The sequence below is a fragment of the Syngnathus leptorhynchus genome, unplaced genomic scaffold (genome assembly GCF_054491065.1).
Source record: "Syngnathus leptorhynchus isolate UIUO unplaced genomic scaffold, UIUO_Slep HiC_scaffold_630, whole genome shotgun sequence".
Classification (NCBI taxonomy): Eukaryota; Metazoa; Chordata; class Actinopteri; order Syngnathiformes; family Syngnathidae; genus Syngnathus; species Syngnathus leptorhynchus.
In genome coordinates this window covers 1-7,500 of record NW_028232514.1, presented here as the reverse complement: position 1 = coordinate 7,500, position 7,500 = coordinate 1, and positions in this window count along the sequence as shown.

Genomic DNA, 7,500 nt, shown 5'->3' with positions numbered 1-7,500 from the left:
GACAACATTCGTAGTTGACACTTTGTGTCATTTTATCCGAGCGGGCGGGCGCCGCGAGGCGGACCGTCCGGGGCGACTCTCGGCCTGTGTTTAAGGAGCCGGCCGGGCATCACGCTCCTTCCTTGGATGGACAACATTCGCAGTTGACACTTTGTGTCATTTTATCCGAGCAGACGGGCGCCGCGAGGCGGACCGTCCGGGGCGACTCTCGGCCTGTGTTTTCGGAGCCGGCCGGGCATCACGCTCCCTCCTTGGATGGACAACATTCGTAGTTGACACTTTGTGTCATTTTATCCGAGCAGACGGGCGCCGCGAGGCGGACCGTCCGGGGCGACTCTCGGCCTGTGTTTAAGGAGCCGGCCGGGCATCACGCTCCTTCCTTGGATGGACAACATTCGTAGTTGACACTTTGTGTCATTTTATCCGAGCGGGCGGGCGCCGCGAGGCGGACCGTCCGGGGCGACTCTCGGCCTGTGTTTAAGGAGCCGGCCGGGCATCACGCTCCTTCCTTGGATGGACAACATTCGCAGTTGACACTTTGTGTCATTTTATCCGAGCAGACGGGCGCCGCGAGGCGGACCGTCCGGGGCGACTCTCGGCCTGTGTTTAAGGAGCCGGCCGGGCATCACGCTCCTTCCTTGGATGGACAACATTCGCAGTTGACACTTTGTGTCATTTTATCCGAGCAGACGGGCGCCGCGAGGCGGACCGTCCGGGGCGACTCTCGGCCTGTGTTTAAGGAGCCGGCCGGGCCTCAAGCTCCCTCCTTGGATGGACAACATTCGTAGTTGACACTTTGTGTCATTTTATCCGAGCGGGCGGGCGCCGCGAGGCGGACCGTCCGGGGCGACTCTCGGCCTGTGTTTAAGGAGCCGGCCGGGCATCACGCTCCTTCCTTGGATGGACAACATTCGCAGTTGACACTTTGTGTCATTTTATCCGAGCAGACGGGCGCCGCGAGGCGGACCGTCCGGGGCGACTCTCGGCCTGTGTTTTCGGAGCCGGCCGGGCATCACGCTCCCTCCTTGGATGGACAACATTCGTAGTTGACACTTTGTGTCATTTTATCCGAGCAGACGGGCGCCGCGAGGCGGACCGTCCGGGGCGACTCTCGGCCTGTGTTTAAGGAGCCGGCCGGGCATCACGCTCCTTCCTTGGATGGACAACATTCGCAGTTGACACTTTGTGTCATTTTGTTCGGCCTGTGTTTAAGGAGGCGGCCGTCCTCCACTCGGTCCGTGTTTAAGGAGCGACACTCGCGCTCCGGTTCGGCCTGTATTTAGGGAGGCGGCCGTCCTCCGCTTGGTCTGTGTTAAGGGCGACACTCTGTCCATGTTTGAGGAGCCTGGCCCTGACGCTCCTCTCCGGCCTGTGTTTAAGGAGGCGGCCGTCCTCCCCTTGGTCCGTGTTAAGGGCGACACTCGGTCCATGTTTGAGGAGCCTGGCCCTGACGCTCCTCTCCGGCCTGTGTTTAAGGAGGCGGCCGTCCTCCCCTTGGTCCGTGTTAAGGGCGACACTCGGTCCATGTTTGAGGAGCCTGGCCCTGACGCTCCTCTCCGGCCTGTGTTTAAGGAGGCGGCCGTCCTCCCCTTGGTCCGTGTTAAGGGCGACACTCGGTCCATGTTTGAGGAGCCTGGCCCTGACGCTCCTCTCCGGCCTGTGTTTAAGGAGGCGGCCGTCCTCCCCTTGGTCCGTGTTAAGGGCGACACTCGGTCCATGTTTAAGGAGCGGCCCTCGCGCTCCGGTTCGGCCTGTATTTAGGGAGGCGGCCGTCCTCCGCTTGGTCTGTGTTAAGGGCGACACTCGGTCCGTGTTTAAGGAGCCGGCCCTGACGCTCCTCTTCGGCCTGTGTTTAAGGAGGCGGCCGTCCTCCACTTCCTTCCATGCACCACCACATTCGCAGTTGACACTTTGCCATTTTTTCAGAGAGGTGACACTTAGTCGTTTTTTCGAAAGTTGACACTTAGTCGTTTTTTCGAAAGTTGACACTTTGCCGTTTTTTCAGAGAGGCGACACTTAGTCGTTTTTTCGAAAGTTGACACTTAGCCGTTTTTTCGAAAGTTGACACTTAGCCGTTTTTTCGAAAGTTGACACTTAGCCGTTTTTTCGAAAGTTGACACTTAGTCACTTTTTCGCCACAGTGACACCTCCAGCGCGTGCCACGGCGCTTTTCAGGTCTTCTATCCGACCTTGTGCTGTCGAGGACGGCGTGTCCGACGCCGTGGGGAGACCAGCACCATCTCCTCCATACTCGTAAACGGGGTGCTTTGGAAAACGGGGGGAAAGTCGATGAGTACACTGACTACTGGGACCATTTCATTGTACTCTGGCGCACCTGAAGACCAAAAAAGGTACTGCACCTTAGCCCGGGTACCTCACCCCCTGGTACCTCGAGGAGAACTTAGAAAAATTTCGACAAATTTTTGGTGAGCTCCAGGGAGAGAGGCTGATTTTTCGCTTTTTGAGGCCGACCGCCGAACCGGCGCGGGGCGGACTCACAAGCCCCGCAGAGCCGTGGGCACTTAGTCGTTTTTTCAGAGAGGCGACACTTAGTCGTTTTTTCAGAGGCGACACTTAGTCGTTTTTTCGAAAGTTGACACTTAGCCGTTTTTTCGAAAGTCGACACTTAGCCGTTTTTTTGGAAAGTTGACACTTAGTCGTTTTTTCGAAAGTTGACACTTAGTCGTTTTTTCGCCACAATTGGCTCTGAGCTCCAGGGGGAGAGCCTGGTTTTGCCTTATTTCAGGCCGGCTGGGGAACCGGCGCGGGTCGGATGCACGAGCCCGGCAGAGCCGTGGGCACTTAGAAAATTTTCGCCGATTAAGCTGGGACCTCCAGGCGGAGACCGGCATTCCTCGTCCTCGGGGTTCGACCCAGGAACCGGCGCTGGGCAGACGCCGTAGCCACGCAGAGCCGTGGGCACTTAGAAAATATTCGCCAAGTTGGCTCTGAGCTCCAGGCGGAGAGGCTGGTTTTGCCTTATTTCAGGCCGGCTGGGGAACCGGCGCGGGTCGGATGCACGAGCCCGCAGAGCCGTGGGCACTTTGCCATTTTCTCAGAGTCGACACTTAGTCGTTTTTTCAGAGAGGCGACACTCTGTCGTTTTTTCGAAAGTTGACACTTTGCCGTTTTTTCAGAGAGGCGACACTTAGCCGTTTTTTCAGAGATGTGACACTTAGCCGTTTTTTCAGAGATGTGACACTTAGCCGTTTTTTCAGAGATGTGACACTTTGCCGTTTTTTCGAAAGTTGACACTTAGCCGTTTTTTCGAAAGTCGACACTTAGCCGTTTTTTCAGAGATGTGACACTTTGCCGTTTTTTCGAAAGTTGACACTTAGCCGTTTTTTCGAAAGTTGACACTTAGTCGTTTTTTCAGAGATGTGACACTTAGAAACTTTTTGCCAAGTTGGCTGTGAGCTCCAGGAGGAGACCGTTATTTTTCGTCATTCGAGGCCGACTGCGGAACCGGCGCTGGGCGGACGCCAAAGCTCGGCAGGGCCGTGGGCACTTAGAAACTTTTTGCCAAGTTGGCTGTGAGCTCCAGGAGGAGACCGTTATTTTTCGTCATTCGAGGCCGACTGCGGAACCGGCGCTGGGCGGACGCCAAAGCTCGGCAGGGCCGTGGGCACTTAGAAACTTTTTGCCAAGTTGGCTGTGAGCTCCAGGAGGAGACCGTTATTTTTCGTCATTCGAGGCCGACTGCGGAACCGGCGCTGAGCGGACGCCAAAGTTCGGCAGGGCCGTGGGCACTTAGAAACTTTTTGCCAAGTTGGCTGTGAGCTCCAGGAGGAGACCGTTATTTTTCGTCATTCGAGGCCGACTGCGGAACCGGCGCTGAGCGGACGCCAAAGTTCGGCAGGGCCGTGGGCACTTAGAAACTTTTTGCCAAGTTGGCTGTGAGCTCCAGGAGGAGACCGTTATTTTTCGTCATTCGAGGCCGACTGCGGAACCGGCGCTGGGCGGACGCCAAAGCTCGGCAGGGCCGTGGGCACTTAGAAACTTTTTGCCAAGTTGGCTGTGAGCTCCAGGAGGAGACCGTCATTTTTCGTCATTCGAGGCCGACTGCGGCACCGGCGCTGAGCGGACGCCAAAGCTCGGCAGGGCCGTGGGCACTTAGAAACTTTTTGCCAAGTTGGCTGTGAGCTCCAGGAGGAGACCGTTATTTTTCGTCATTCGAGGCCGACTGCGGAACCGGCGCTGGGCGGACGCCAAAGCTCGGCAGGGCCGTGGGCACTTAGAAACTTTTTGCCAAGTTGGCTGTGAGCTCCAGGAGGAGACCGTCATTTTTCGTCATTCGAGGCCGACTGCGGCACCGGCGCTGAGCGGACGCCAAAGCTCGGCAGGGCCGTGGGCACTTTGCCACTTTTTCGCCACAATTGGCTGTGAGCTCCAGGAGGAGACCGTTATTTTTCGTCATTCTAGGCCGGTTGCAGAACCGGCGCGGCTCGGATGCACGAGCCCGCAGAGCCGTGGGCACTTAGAAAAATTTCAGAGAGGCGACACTTTGCCATTTTTTCAGAGAGGTGACACTTAGTCGTTTTTTCGAAAGTTGACACTTAGCCGTTTTTTCGAAAGTTGACACTTAGTCGTTTTTTCGAAAGTTGACACTTAGTCGTTTTTTCGCCAAAGTGCCCACCTCCAGCGCGTGCCACGGCGCTTTCCAGGTCTTCTATCCGACCTTGTGCTGTCGAGGACGGCGTGTCCGACGCCGTGGGGAGACCAGCACCATCTCCTCCATACTCGTAAACGAGGTGCTTTGGAAAACGGGGGGAAAGTCGATGAGTACACTGACTACTGGGACCATTTCATTGTACTCTGGCGCACCTGAAGACCAAAAAAGGTACTGCACCTTAGCCCGGGTACCTCACCCCCTGGTACCTCGAGGTGAGCTCCAGGGAGAGAGGCTGATTTTTTGCTTTTTGAGGCCGACCACCGAACCGGCGCGGGGCGGACTCACAAGCCCCGCAGAGCCGTGGGCACTTAGTCGTTTTTTCGAAAGTTGACACTTAGTCGTTTTTTCGCCGATTTTGCTGGGACCTCCAGGCGAGGACCGGCGTTTTTCGTCTTCCGGGTCCGACCCGGGAACCAGCGCCGAGCGGACACATTCGCTCGCTAGTGCCGTTGGCACTTAGAAAATTTTTCGTTTGTCATGAGCTCCGGGCGGAGACCGGCGTTTTTCGTCTTCCGGGTCCGACCCGGGAACCAGCGCCGAGCGGACACATTCGCTCGCAAGTGCCGTTGGCACTTAGAAAATTTTTCGTTTGTCATGAGCTCCGGGCGGAGAGCGGCGTTTTTCGTCTTCCGGGTTCGACCCGGGAACCAGCGCCGAGCGGACACATTCGCTCGCTAGTGCCGTTGGCACTTAGAAAATTTTTCGTTTGTCATGAGCTCCGGGCGGAGACCGGCGTTTTTTGTCTTCCGGGTTCGACCCGGGAACCAGCGCCGAGCGGACACATTCGCTCGCTAGTGCCGTTGGCACTTAGAAAATTTTTCGTTTGTCATGAGCTCCGGGCGGAGAGCGGCGTTTTTCGTCTTCCGGGTTCGACCCGGGAACCAGCGCCGAGCGGACACATTCGCTCGCTAGTGCCGTTGGCACTTAGAAAATTTTTCGTTTGTCATGAGCTCCGGGCGGAGAGCGGCGTTTTTCGTCTTCCGGGTTCGACCCGGGAACCAGCGCCGAGCGGACACATTCGCTCGCTAGTGCCGTTGGCACTTAGAAAATTTTTCGTTTGTCATGAGCTCCGGGCGGAGAGCGGCGTTTTTCGTCTTCCGGGTTCGACCCGGGAACCAGCGCCGAGCGGACACATTCGCTCGCTAGTGCCGTTGGCACTTAGAAAATTTTTCGTTTGTCATGAGCTCCGGGCGGAGAGCGGCGTTTTTCGTCTTCCGGGTTCGACCCGGGAACCAGCGCCGAGCGGACACATTCGCTCGCTAGTGCCGTTGGCACTTAGAAAATTTTTCGTTTGTCATGAGCTCCGGGCGGAGAGCGGCGTTTTTCGTCTTCCGGGTTCGACCCGGGAACCAGCGCCGAGCGGACACATTCGCTCGCTAGTGCCGTTGGCACTTAGAAAATTTTTCGTTTGTCATGAGCTCCGGGCGGAGAGCGGCGTTTTTCGTCTTCCGGGTTCGACCCGGGAACCAGCGCCGAGCGGACACATTCGCTCGCTAGTGCCGTTGGCACTTAGAAAATTTTTCGTTTGTCATGAGCTCCGGGCGGAGACCGGCATTTTTCGTCATTCGAGGCCGACGGGGGAACCAGCCGGAGCGGACACGTTTGCTCGGAAGAGCCGTTGGCACTTAGAAAAAATTCCGTGTCTCGTGAGCTCCAGGGGGGACAGGCTGGTTTTATTCATCCGTAGCCGACATGGGAACCAGCGCGGAGCGGATTGGTGTTGCGCTGCCATATACCTCATCTCTCTCAAGAGTCCCCCCCTTATACGTGCCGATGGTGTTTTGGAAAACGGGGGGTAACTGGATGAGTACACTGACTAGTGGGACCAAGTACACTAATAGCCCCTGGTACCTAAAATGGAAGTATAGAGGCCGACTTTCGGGCAAGATCACGCCGGGTTAGGCTTCCAGGACCTCGGCTAAGCAATTTTAACGGGTTGCCCGGTTCTTTTTTGAACCAGCCCGGTTCTTTTTTTTTATCCAGCCCGGTTCTTTTTACACTTCCAGCTGGAGCTCGGGAGCGGCTTTTTGCACAAGATCACGCCGTGTTAGGCTTCCAGGACCTCAGCTAAGCAATTTTAACGGGTCGCCCGGTTCTTTTTTGATCCAGCCCGGTTCTTTTTTTTATCCAGCCTGGTTCTTTTTACACTTCCAGCTGGAGCTCGGGAGCGGCTTTTTGCACAAGAACACGCCGTGTTAGGCTTCCAGGACCTCGGCTAAGCAATTTTAACGGGTCGCCCGGTTCTTTTTTGATCCAGCCCGGTTCTTTTTTTTATCCAGCCTGGTTCTTTTTACACTTCCAGCTGGAGCTCGGGAGCGGCTTTTTGCACAAGAACACGCCGTGTTAGGCTTCCAGGACCTCGGCTAAGCAATTTTAACGGGTCGCCCGGTTCTTTTTTGATCCAGCCCGGTTCTTTTTTTTATCCAGCCTGGTTCTTTTTACACTTCCAGCTGGAGCTCGGGAGCGGCTTTTTGCACAAGATCACGCCGTGTTAGGCTTCCAGGACCTCGGCTAAGCAATTTTAACGGGTCGCCCGGTTCTTTTTTTTTATCCAGCCCGGTTCTTTTTTTATCCAGCCCGGTTCTTTTTACACTTCCAGCTGGAGCTCGGGAGCGGCTTTTTGCACAAGATCACGCCGTGTTAGGCTTCCAGGACCTCGGCTAAGCAATTTTAACGGGTCGCCCGGTTCTTTTTTGATCCAGCCCGGTTCTTTTTTTTATCCAGCCTGGTTCTTTTTACACTTCCAGCTGGAGCTCGGGAGCGGCTTTTTGCACAAGAACACGCCGTGTTAGGCTTCCAGGACCTCGGCTAAGCAATTTTAACGGGTT